The sequence below is a fragment of the Mustela nigripes genome, chromosome X (assembly GCF_022355385.1).
Source record: "Mustela nigripes isolate SB6536 chromosome X, MUSNIG.SB6536, whole genome shotgun sequence".
Taxonomy (NCBI): domain Eukaryota; kingdom Metazoa; phylum Chordata; class Mammalia; order Carnivora; family Mustelidae; genus Mustela; species Mustela nigripes.
Genome location: NC_081575.1, coordinates 86,274,788 through 86,286,986, shown reverse-complemented (window position 1 = coordinate 86,286,986; position 12,199 = coordinate 86,274,788). Strand labels below are relative to the sequence as shown.

Here is a 12,199-nt window from a genome sequence, read left to right as displayed (position 1 = left end):
CCCACAACAGGCTCCACGCTCAGTGGGGAGTCTGCTTGAGATGCACTCTCTCTCCCTCAATCTCTCCCACTCAAATAATAAATAAATAATTGAATAAATCTTTTTAAAAAATTATAGGAAACTATAGATACAAAGATACATGTAAATCGAAAATATGGGTAAGTAGAAAGTAAGAGCCTTAAAATGAAGCCCACTTGAAACAGACTAGAGAAGAGGAGATTTTTTTCCTCCCTGATAGACAAGAGGTATGGGGAGAGAGACAGAGATATTGAGAGAAAGCGAAGAGAAAGAAGAGAGGTATAATACAGAACTCAAAAGAGTAATTGCCTGACAGATTTATAATTGAGAGGGATTTCTTATAAGCAATCGCTTTTAAATTTCTGACTTGATAGACCTTCTCTTACAACTCAACAACACCTAACAGAAATGGCCGCCAATAAGATAAAGGCTCAATACTCATAGGAATTTTTGTCCATTTTATTCACGCCATCTAGAGCCTCATGCTAAACAGCGCGCTCAGTAGAGGCATACCTAAATCTACAAAGTTGGAGGTATGGCTTAAGCAAATAGATGACTTTGCAATCTCCTTGAGTTACACCCTACATTGAAGGGTTTCTAACTAATACGGAAGGTGCATCAGGATATCTTCTTTTCTTTTTTAAAGATTTTATTTATTTGACAGAGAGAGAGCAGGAGAGAAAGGGAGATCACAAGTAGTCAGAGGCAGGCAGAGATGGGGGGAAGCAGGCTGCCCGCTGAGCAGAGATTTCCAAAGTGGGGCTCGATCCCGGGACCCTGAGATCATGACCGGAGCCGAAGGCAGAGGTTCAATCCACTGAGCCATCCAGGCGCCCCCCAGGATATCTTCTATCCGTCCCTCCAAATCTCTTCTCCATCCTCTCTCCACTTTGAGAGCCTGATCTGTATGAACTCTATCAATGTCTTCCTTGTCCTTTACTGTCCAATGGGTTTGGCTCATGAAGACCCTTGCCAAAAGATCAGAGAGAAAATTAAATGAGGCCAGGATATCTATTTCCGCATGTCCCTCCCTGCCAATTTGCCTCCAGAGAAATGGCTTTCTCACTCAAAAGCAACCATCTCTAAAAAACGCTCACTTTTGGGGTCCCAGTAAGTATTTTTTCATCTCCCTTAAAGCCAAGCAATAATAACATCCTTACAGGTATCAGCACTAAAGTCTTTGGTTCCTGAAGTACCTTTTATGGTTTTCCTATATCATGCCCACATCTTTATAAATAGTGCCCTTATTAAGTTCTCCTTAAATCATCCAGTTCAAAAGCATCATCTGTTTCCTGTCAGGGACCTGACTAATTCAAATTAGCTCTTTTCAAAAATAGTCCCCTCCAATGTGCATCTTGACCTCAAAAACTTAAAGAGTTCACTGAAAATGGATTTTCACTAGAAATCATCTAAGGAACAAAGGAGACAAATATTCATATGAGAAGAGAATTACATTTTATCTACAGAATTCTGTAAGTGTTTCTAATGGCTACAGCAAAGACAACCCAGTGACCTATTTTTGCAGACACATCCTTTTGCATGCATGATCAATCTGCCTGTAACACACTAGTCTGAAAAAGACCACAGAATTACAGACCTGGAAAGATGTAAAAATCTTTAATAACCCGTTTGGTCTCTGCCTGGAGCTATTGGTGAAATTTTTTTTTCCTGGGTTTGTACTGAATGTATGGTGCCAGGGAAAGAAGTGGAACACCCCGAGAAATAATTCCCCTAGAACTGCTTTGTTTTCTATAGACTGAAATTAGTCTGATTATTTCATAATCTTAACTTAGATGTATTTTAAGTGAAGAGAACCTTAATCTCGGGTTATATATCCCAAGGAACTCAGATTCTTTGACAAAACATTAAGAGGATTTGCAAGCACATGAGCAATACCATTTCCTGAAAAATCTAACAGAGCATTGGATTTGCCCTCTGCACATAGCAGAGGCCGCACGATCTAGGCCAAAGTTAGGTTGACCAGGACTTGAACTATTATCTAGATCCTGAAGCAAGGATAACATTGATCTTGTTCATCAGTATGGTCAGTGCCACAGAGAAGACAATACATATTTGTTGGAAGAATTAATGATGAGTCACCAAAAGATCACAGTAAGGGGACATGGAAGAGAGAAAACATGAAAAGCATGGGGCTTCCTTTCCTTAGTTCTATGTAGACCAGAATAGATCTTTGGATATACCCAAGGGACTGGATTGCTGGATTCAAGCTTCACTTTGCATGTGATTATCTAATACTAGCGTGTCCAGCGCTAAATCATAAAAGAAACCAAAAGCAGGGCCTCTGCCTTCACAGAGAGTACAGGATTGTTTTAGCTCTTCATCTTGCTTTTCACTTTTGTTTTCTTTGATGACCCCAAGGTACTTTGAAGAACTATGTGACAAGCGATAACAGCCAGGGTTTCCAGAGGTTCTATTTGTACCTCAAGCTACCCATTCTTCCAAAATGGGACCCAGAAGAGTTGTCAAACTTATCTAACGCCTTCCTTGGTTCTCATGGTAGCTTCTTTACTTTTGGGGCTCCATTTAAATAGTGAATGTATGGGGGCTTTTGGGTGGCTCAGTCAGTAAGGCATCCGACTCTTGATTTCAGCCCAGGTCATGATCTCAGGGTCATGATATCAAGCCCCACGTCAGAGTCTGCTTCTCTCTCTCTCATTCTGCCCCCACATGCCTCTCTTTCTCTCTCTCTCTAATAAATAAATAAATATTTTAAAATAAGTAAAAATAAAAAGGGAATGTATGGGGTGCCTGGCTCGCTCAATCAGTGGAGTGTGTAACTCCTGATCTCAGGGTTTTAAGTTCAAGCCCCACACTGGGTGTAAAGACTACTTGAAAATAAAATCTTAAAAAAAAAAAAAAAGTGACTGTGTGATGAACACACCTAAAATACGAAGCAAATAGGAGGCACTAGGAAATGTGAATGCTCTCCCAGCAAGGAAGGGGAGATGAATTTGTGTCAATAGCAACAAGGGGAGATGAAGCCTAGCACAGCAGCACTGTGATTGGGTACCAGAGGGGCTTTGCTTCTGCCAAGGGCCTTGGGAGAATTCTCAGCCAAAGTGCATTTCAAAAATAATTTCAGAAAACCTTTCTGAAAGGCTGGAGCAGTGGCAGACTACTAGGAACAGTTGAAAGTTGGCTTTCACCTTGGAATTGAGACAAAATTTCATATTCTGTTTCTATCTCAACCTCTGAAAGGCTGAACAAACGCCCACATCAACGTCACTTCTGGCATCCCTGAATAACGCCCATAATATTAAAAAGGCATGTTGTTTGTTCAGGTTTATCATTAACACCTCAGTATTTGTTTATAAATAAATAAATAATGTATAACCTGAAAGGAAAGTCTACTTTATGAGATTTCTAATATTGAAATTCTATCAGTCCACTGAAGTAAAAATATGTGATTATTATTAGAGTAAAATGTAATATAATTTTTAAAAGATGTAATCACTGCATTACACCTAATATTTCAGCATCCATAAACTGAGCAACCCCCAAAATGGGATATTTCATACAATCATTAGTTTTTGCCCATTTGCTGTTTTTTCATTAAAGTCTCGAAAACACAGGAGGAATCATGGGTACCTGAAGAGGGTACCATGTGTGGATCTGGGGGAAGGACAGATTTCCACAAGTAAGTGCTAAAGAAGTGCCATCACTTGGTCCAAGCCCACTTAGATCAAACTTTCCAACTTGAGGTAGCACCTGACTGGCTTACGCAGTAGAACAGGTGACTCTTAATCTAGGGATTGTGAGTTCAAGCTCCACATCGAGTGTACAGCTTACTTAAGAAAAATAAAAATAAGACCATGTTTATAAACATACCTGGTGTGGGCACCTGGGTGGCTCAGTAGGTTAAGCATCTGCCTTTGGCTCAGATCATGATCCCAGAATCCTGGGACTGAGTCCCACATCGGGCTCCCTGCTCAGTGGGGAGTCTGCTTCTCCCTCTGCTGCTCTCTCTTTCTGTCAAATAAATCAATAAAATCTTTAAATAAATAAATAAATAAGTAGACCTGGTGCTAAATAAAGATTCATTACAAAAAAGATTTCCAACTTGAGGAAGAAGAGGCCAAGAGTGCATGGGGTGACAGTCTTGCAGGGTTTTGGGAGGATTTGGGGGGGTTGTTTGTTTTTTTTGGTGACCTAAGCTAGTCTCTCTCTCCTTGGGAATGGTCTGATCTGGAATTTTAATGTTCTTTCCCATACAGACCCAGGGATCAAGGAGTATCACAACCTCCTCCTTTCACAGGTGACAGATGCTGGCAAATTATGTGACATTTATTGTCACTCAGCTAAACTAAGTCTATCAGTATTGAAGAAATAAGAATGAGATCATTGAATCAGGAAAACTAAACTCTGATATGCAAATCTCTTTAATTACATGTTTGGGGTGCCTGGGTGGCTCATTCAGTTGAGTGTCCAACTCTAGATCTCAGCTCAGGTCTTTGATCTCAAGGTTGGGAGTTCAAGTCCCACATTGGGCTTCCAGTCAGTAGAGCATGCATTTCTTGATCTTAGGGTCATGAGTTTGAGCCCACATTGGGGGTAGAGCTTATTTTACATATGTATATTAAATAAATGCACATGTTTATATATTAAATACATATTTTATATATTTATATATATTTAAATATATATTAATATATATAAATACATATGTTAAATAAAGAAAGATAAAAATGTGTCCTGCTGATACATTTAGGTTGGCACACTAAACAGGCATGATATTAATTAGCGAACCAATCCTTCCTACTAACACTGCGCAACCTTCAGGAGTAATCAGAATGCCACACCCTTTGAAAATAAACCCACATCCTCAATTTAAGATAGTGATTCTCGAACTGTTCAACTCAGAGCCCTCTCAGAACCACAACATGGGGATAATGGGACTCTGGGAAATGGACTTCCTCTGCTTCAACCAGAATATCCCTTTATCCTCACTTCCATTTATTTCATATATTGAGGAAGAGATGAAATTACATTATATGTGTGTATATATACATATAATTACATATGTTTACATACGTAATTTGAATAATTTACATGTAATTACATTATATGTATATATGCATACACACATGCGTATGTGTGTGTATATGTGTACACACACAGAGATAAACACAGATGGACACAAAATTTTTTCTTACTCTAAGATAAGTAAGTACAGGTAGGTTTTATCTACATCACATGCGTCCTGACATGAGAAGAATGTAGTTTTTACTTCCTTAGCACTCCTGACAGAAATGCATAACCTGTTCTACTCGTGACAAAACAAGTACCAAACCCAAGCTGAGGGACATTCAGGGATGTGCTGGCTCATGCATACAGCGCATATGAGAGCTGACCGTGCACAGTTCTTTCCAGTGGCACATTCAGCAACATCATATCGGTAGCTTGACGTCAGCCATGATGGGAGTATTGACACCATGGAAATCGGCAAATGCTACACAGCATGATTTTTCCAGATAGACATCTGTTAAACTTTTACCTGATCACTGCTGGATATTCTGAAGAATAATTGCCCTGTACTCTGAAAATGCCAGTGTCATGAAAGACAAGTAATGCTGAGAAATGTTCCAAAAGAAATATAACGCTAAGAGCATTGAGAACCATGGATGGGTTCCTGGGCAGAAAAGAAATTTTATTCTCCAAGTTATTACTGAAATAATTTGTAAAACTGGAATATGAATTGGAGATTAGGTAAAACTTAAATGTATTTCCTAAGAATAAGAACTTTTTTGCATAACGATGGTGTAATTATCAAAATCGAGAAATATAATACAATATTGTTAATGGGGAAAGGAGTGCAATGTATTCAGCATGCTCTCAAATGGTTCAGGAATAATTACACTTAGAAACAGAGTCAGAGAGGGGTTCCTGGGTGGCCACGTTGGTTAAGGGTCTGCCTTCAGCTCAGGTCATGATCCCAGAGTCCTGGGATGGAGCCCTGCACAGGGCTCCCTGCTCAGTGGGAAGCCTGCTTCTCCCTCTTCCTCCACCCTCCCCCTCTCTGGCTAGTACTCCGTCTTTCTCTCTCGAACAAATAAATTCTGGAAAAGAAATAAGGAAGGAAGGAAGGAAGGAAGGAAGGAAGGAAAGAAAGAAAGAAAGAAAGAAAGAAAGGAAGGAAGGAAGGAAGGAAGGAAGGAAGGAAGGTAGTATGGTGTTAGGGGGGGGAAGGGGGGGGGGGAGGAAGAGAAAATGATAAAAAACAAAGTGGCAAGAGGTTTCCAGCTGGGGCATGAGGATAAAGGTATACAGAAATCTTGGTACTCTCCCTAGAATGAATCATAAATTTGTTAAACATATTGTTTTCACTTTTTATCTTGAGAAAAGTTCAAACTTGGTGGAGGGGAATCCATTCAACCTTGCCAATCCTCTAAGAAATACATGGTAAACAGTAAAGTCACACTTTACACCATGAAAATAATAGAACCACTTAAAATGTTGACACCCAAGGCTGGCAAGTGAGGTGTAAATGTTTAGTGCATTTTAAACTGCTGTAAACATTTTGGAAAGCAATCTAGCAATATCTCAAAAGCTGTCTAAACATTCACAACCCTCTGAACAGTAGCAGTCGTCCTCAAATTTGAGACTGCTCTGTAGTACAAGAATTACAAACCAGCAAACTGTCCTAAAGAAATACAACTGAGTATGGGTGCCTGGGTGGCTCAGGCAGTTCAGCATACGACTCTTGATTTCAGCTCAGGTCAATATCTCAGGGTCATGGGATCAAGCCCTGTATCCAGCTCCACACTCAGCAGGGAGTCTTGCTTGTCCCTCTCCCTCTTGCTCCTTTCCCTGCTTGTGCTCACTCTCTATATAAATAAATAAATAAAATCTTTTTTTTTTAAGATTTTATTTATTTATTTGACAGAGAGAGAGAGAACAAAAGTAGGCACAGCAGCAGGCAGAGAGAGAAGGGGAAGCAGGCTCTCTGCTCAATCCCAGGACCATGAGATCATGACCTGAGTTGAAGGCAGAAGTTTAACCCACTGAGCCCCCAGGTGCCCCAACAAATAAAATCTTAAAAAAAAAGAATACAACTGAGTAAAACTTGCCACAGAAATCCATAACACTTATATTTATTAAGACTATGTAATAATATGTAAAAATTATCTTTATGTGAAAAAATCAGAATATAAAATAATCTATATCTACAAAATTTTTTAAAAGGTACATGAGAACAAATATTGGAAGGGACCCGGAACAATGAAAGCTGTTGCCCCATGAGTGTGGCACAATTGAGGGAAATATATTTTCTACTTGAAATATCTTTTAACTCATGATTTATAGTTAAATGGTTATAACTTTTTTTTGAAGATTTTATTTATTTATTTCTTTGACAGACAGAGATCACAAGTAGGCAGAGAGGCAGGCAGAGAGAGAGGAGGAAGCAGGCTTCCCGCTGAGCAGAGAACCTGATGCGGGGCTCGATCCCAGGACCCTGGGATCATGACCCAAGCTGAATGCAGACGCTTTAATCCACTGAGCCACCCAGGCGCCCCAATATTATAACTTTTAACTTCTTCTTTACGGTTATCAATACTGCCACAATTGTACAAGTTCAGTTTAGGCTGGGATTTGAACTCAGGGCACTGACTCCACCACACCATCTTCCCATGGCCTGAAGGTGCATTGCCAAACAGCAAATGCGGATCTTTCGGGACCATTGATGGGCTTTTCCTCTCTTTTCCGCACCTTTCCTCTAACTGTCCATCATCTCAGGTGCGTGCCCCACGCTCTCAAAGAGCTAAGGAAGGAATATATCACATGTAGGTACTCCCCAGGAAACATGAGTTGTCACGTTTCCACTCGTGAGAGGATTCACATTTTCCAAATAATAAGAAAGTGTTAACAGAATACAGCCAAACATGGAGGCTCATGCCAGATGCTGTAGGCTTCAAAATACAATTATAAGAAAAACAATGCACAACAAAGTCATTTCTAAGAGAAAATTTCAAAGGTACCTGGTGGGGCAGCAGGGAGAGAGGGTGAGAGGGACTTTCCTACGAGAGCCCCTGGAATAATGTCCCAGGAGCAGCTGGTTTCAACCCGCACTCCTTTTCTGAGGAACTGTGTCTCACACAGACTCCACACATGTGCTATTTTTCTTCCTCCATTCCCCTGCCAGCTCGGGCACCAGCAAATGTGATACCATTCTTCACAGTGAGTTTTTCTTTCTACCAGTCACTTGTTCGTAAATTTCCCTCACTGCATCATTGAAATCTGTCGCAACGTTCCTGATAAATTCCCCACGCCCTTACCTCCCATTATCCATAATATTATCTCCTTCTTTTCGAGGAGTCTGCTGGACATTCAGCTGCAAAGTCACCAACTAGTGTTTTCTTACTGTTCATCTTCTTACACGTGCGGGGGGAGAAAAATTCGGCTCTCCAACTAATTGGATCATCTCCATGCATTTTTAAGAAAGGGTGCAAAATGGTCAAGCTTGCTTTCAAGAAGTCTTCCAGGCATCTCTTCAGCGGTTTTTCTGAACTCCATTTCGCTGATCGCTCGCTCTCTCTCTCATTAGCTCTCGTTTCTTCCCAGACAAAGCTAAGGAATGAGGGTCGGGGAGAGAGAATGTGGGACAGGCTGTTTTGACAAGTGCAATTGCAAAGGAGAAGTTCGTTGTAGCCATAAACGAGCTGTTTTGGAAGCTTTCCCTCTGAAATAGTTCCCATAATGTAGAGAACACTTAATGCAATCATACAGCTTACAGTAAATGTCTAACAAGTGTGGGCATAAATGCTGCTCTTTTTATTCTCTGGCTAAGCATAATATGAGCTTGCACAGAAAAGAAATACAGAGACTGACCACTGGAGTGAAGAAATACCCTTTCTGCCATGGGACTGGCCAGTGCGGAAGCTGTCCAAGTCTCTTCCAGCCAGCCAAGAGGAGCTGACCATACAATGGAGCATCACATCATCATCTGTGCTGTCTCCTTCATCCTAACACCTTCCTTCCTTCCACTGCTCACTTCTAATGCAGGTTGTGATTTGGGTATAATCCACATCCCACCTGAAAACCAAAGGACATCCCCAGTTACTGAGACTACGGATGGTAGATCAGCCCTCTGCTTTCAGATCCCATCTGGGGATTGCTTCAGCTAAAAAAAGACCCCTATCCAAGATCCTCCCGCTACCCATCCAGCTCAATACAGGAGTATACGATGTACTTGTACACTCACACCACACCTTGGGACAATTCTGAAGGAACACCCCAGCTTCAGAGCTCCATGTGACGTTGACTGGAAAGTCAGTCAAGATTGCATTGCAACCCAACTTCTCCCTCTGCCCAAGCCTGCTTTGAACCTCTCCCTGCATACAATAAATACCCTGGGTGCTCATCTGCCTTTTATCTTGATTCCCAGGGAATTCAACCTGCAACGCTACAGAAGGTGATTCAAGAAGAGAGGTTTCATACAGAATTAAGCTATTGAAGTGCTGGATGGTGTGAGGAGTAAAGAGGAGAAGTGGAGTTTATTCCCCAGAGGTCAGGAAAAAGCTTCTCCTGCCCAGGTAGATTCCAAGCACTATGTTGACTAGTGCAGGGAAGAGATCACATACGCAGCAATCAATGAAATGAGTCAACACCCCATCAACTGTGTGATTCTCTACAACACTTCTCCAAGACTCACATGGCCTCTGCCTAAGACAGTCAAATTAAGATAAGGATGTGACTGGAATCATCCTTCCCACCATCTTTCAAAATTTTCATGGTGACACCAGTATTTGCAGTTGCCTTGAGAAAGTAAATAGTGCTTTGGGCTTATTCTCCTGGTGTGGATGCTGGGGGGAGTCACGGGGGTTTTCACTGTGCCTACTACAATGGTAGTCGACTCTATGAATACAGGAGTCAAAGTAGGGATTCTGCCAGATCCTGAGTATGTCTTTCCCAGCCATTATTCTAGAACTTGGGAAATAACCATAGTCTCAGCCTAAAACTCCATTCGTCATCTAACTTCCGGCTAAGTAAGCTTAGTTTACTTATTTACTTAGCTTAATAAACTACAGCAACATCTGATAATTCCAGGATTAGGTGAGCCTCTAACTGGCAATCCCTAATGAGGCTCTCTTTCCTGTTCCCCAGTCCGTGAACACTCTGATAAATGGATCCCCATCCCCCTGGAAGAAGGTTTTGAGGCAAATTTGTAGCACATGCTTAGGACAATGTCACAAGGATCCTCTTTCCAGGGGACCCAATACCTGTTTATTCAAGGGGCTGTTTCTGTAACCTGACTCAGGTCCATGGAGGCAATGATTCTCATTATGATAACACAAGTCAGATCTCTTTACTCGACCTAGATATCGCACCCCCAAAATTTTACAGCTCCTACACTACTTCAGTAAGCATTGTGGGTACCCTAGGGTACCCCTCAAAAACTCACCCCCTCTTTTTAAGACCAAAGCACTCATTCCCCCTCGTTGTTGAGGGTTGACAGCCAACAGTTCTCAACTGAGTCCCTCTTTGAAGCCTTGCCTGGGCCTGAAGAAAGAACATCCTTGCCAAAGATCATGTTCCCTTTGAAGAGCAGCCCATATCAAATAACTGATCACTGCAGATGCATAAAGGCCCGGCAACATTGCTCCAGATCAGAATCACGTCCACAGAATGAGCTTCGGAGCTCACTGCAGGATTAGTCGTAGCCTCTGTTGTGACCATGTCACAATTCAGCCTTTCCCTCTGCCTAATCCTGCTTCCCACTCTCCCATGGGTGTTAATCCCCAACAGCAGTCTGAAATTTCACAATGCACATCTTGCCTTAGAATTTGGTCCTGGGGAAGCTGAACTGTGACAATGAACTGGTAACTTTTTTCATTGAAGGATGCGGAAATCAATGAGCCACCCTCAGAGCTCCCTACACAACAAAACGGCCTAATTGCCACTCTGGTTCTGCTGCCCTTAACAGTAATTGGACCCATTCTGTCTCTAGTAGTTACATGTCTCCCCTTGACCTTTACCATTCTGAGATTCCATCCTTCCCAGTGAAATGAGGAAGCCCAGTTTGACTTGACCCTCTCCCACCATCATTGCGAACCTCAAGAAGGCGACTCCAACAGAGTATTCAAGTACCCATCGCCATGCACTTCTCAGTGCCTTGAGAAGGGAGTAGGTCATTATCATCTTATTGGCAGATATGGTGCAAAGAGAAGTAGGGGAATGGGCCCACCCAATAAAATCACTCCAAAGTTCTAATTTTTCTGATTTCTTGAGTTCCTTCAGGCTACTTCTGGCATTTCAACCTTAGAGGCCACTCTTATGTTAGGTCTCGGTCAACCATCCCAGCCACTTCAGGTATCAAATCTGTCTGGACTGTCTAGACTGTAGAGTTTCTGGATGAAGCAAAAACTATCTATTAATAGGTAGATGTAGCCAATGTTACCTTTCACCTTCTCTGGTCTAGAAATTTGAGAACTCATTCTCGTATAGACTTCCCAGACTATCGCAGATACAAGTTAGCAGGAAGCTTGCTGTTTTACCAATGTTTAAGCTGTATCCTCCCCACTCTGCCTCTGAACTTGTCCCTTACTAAGCATACTATGGCAGGACTCCAGTTATGGGTCTGATTGAATGGAAGGTGGTGGCCATGGGTTTTGATGGAACTTGGTGACCTCTGGTAAGGTAACTTCCCCCAACGAGGTTAATACAAGGTCTTCACACAAGAGAAGAGCCACAACCACCTTGAGACAAGTGCCTGGGTATTTCTGCCCAGGTCCATATTCACAGCTTAGTGGTTCTCCTTCTGAATGCACATTTCTTCTCTCCCCACTGCCCAGGGGAATACTCACATATACAGACACAGCACATTTTTACTTTTGTGGAATTTCACCTTAATCTTGCCATTAGGTACCATCCTTTTTCATCTCTCATTGCCATCAAGACTCACTCAAGGTAAAAATCACGAGAGAGATAACCCTGGATTCTACAGCTCGTGGGTTCGTCCTGCCATGAAGCAGTTCAAGTTTGAGTGCCCAGAGACCAGGGACAGATGCCAGGTTTCCCACACTGACCTTGGGCTGCTTTATTCATCCATGTAAATAGGGTTTAATTATTGGCATACGTATCTCAATTTCCTAAGTCCTGGTATGTGCACAACTGTGTTACAAAAACAAAAAAAAGGCAAGAGCTCTTCTAGGACTTACAGAGC

General features: G+C 41.8%; 1 long non-coding RNA gene across 1 annotated transcript; it reads right to left on the bottom strand.

Moving 5' to 3' along the window:
* Window positions 1-611: 611 nt before the first annotated feature.
* On the bottom strand, window positions 612-8,592 carry LOC132007558 (uncharacterized). Its single transcript, XR_009401392.1, has 3 exons — window positions 8,313-8,592; window positions 3,868-4,008; window positions 612-986 (listed from the first exon to the last, which is right to left on the bottom strand). It is a non-coding gene; the product is annotated as an uncharacterized LOC132007558 (long non-coding RNA).
* Window positions 8,593-12,199: the final 3,607 nt, after the last annotated feature.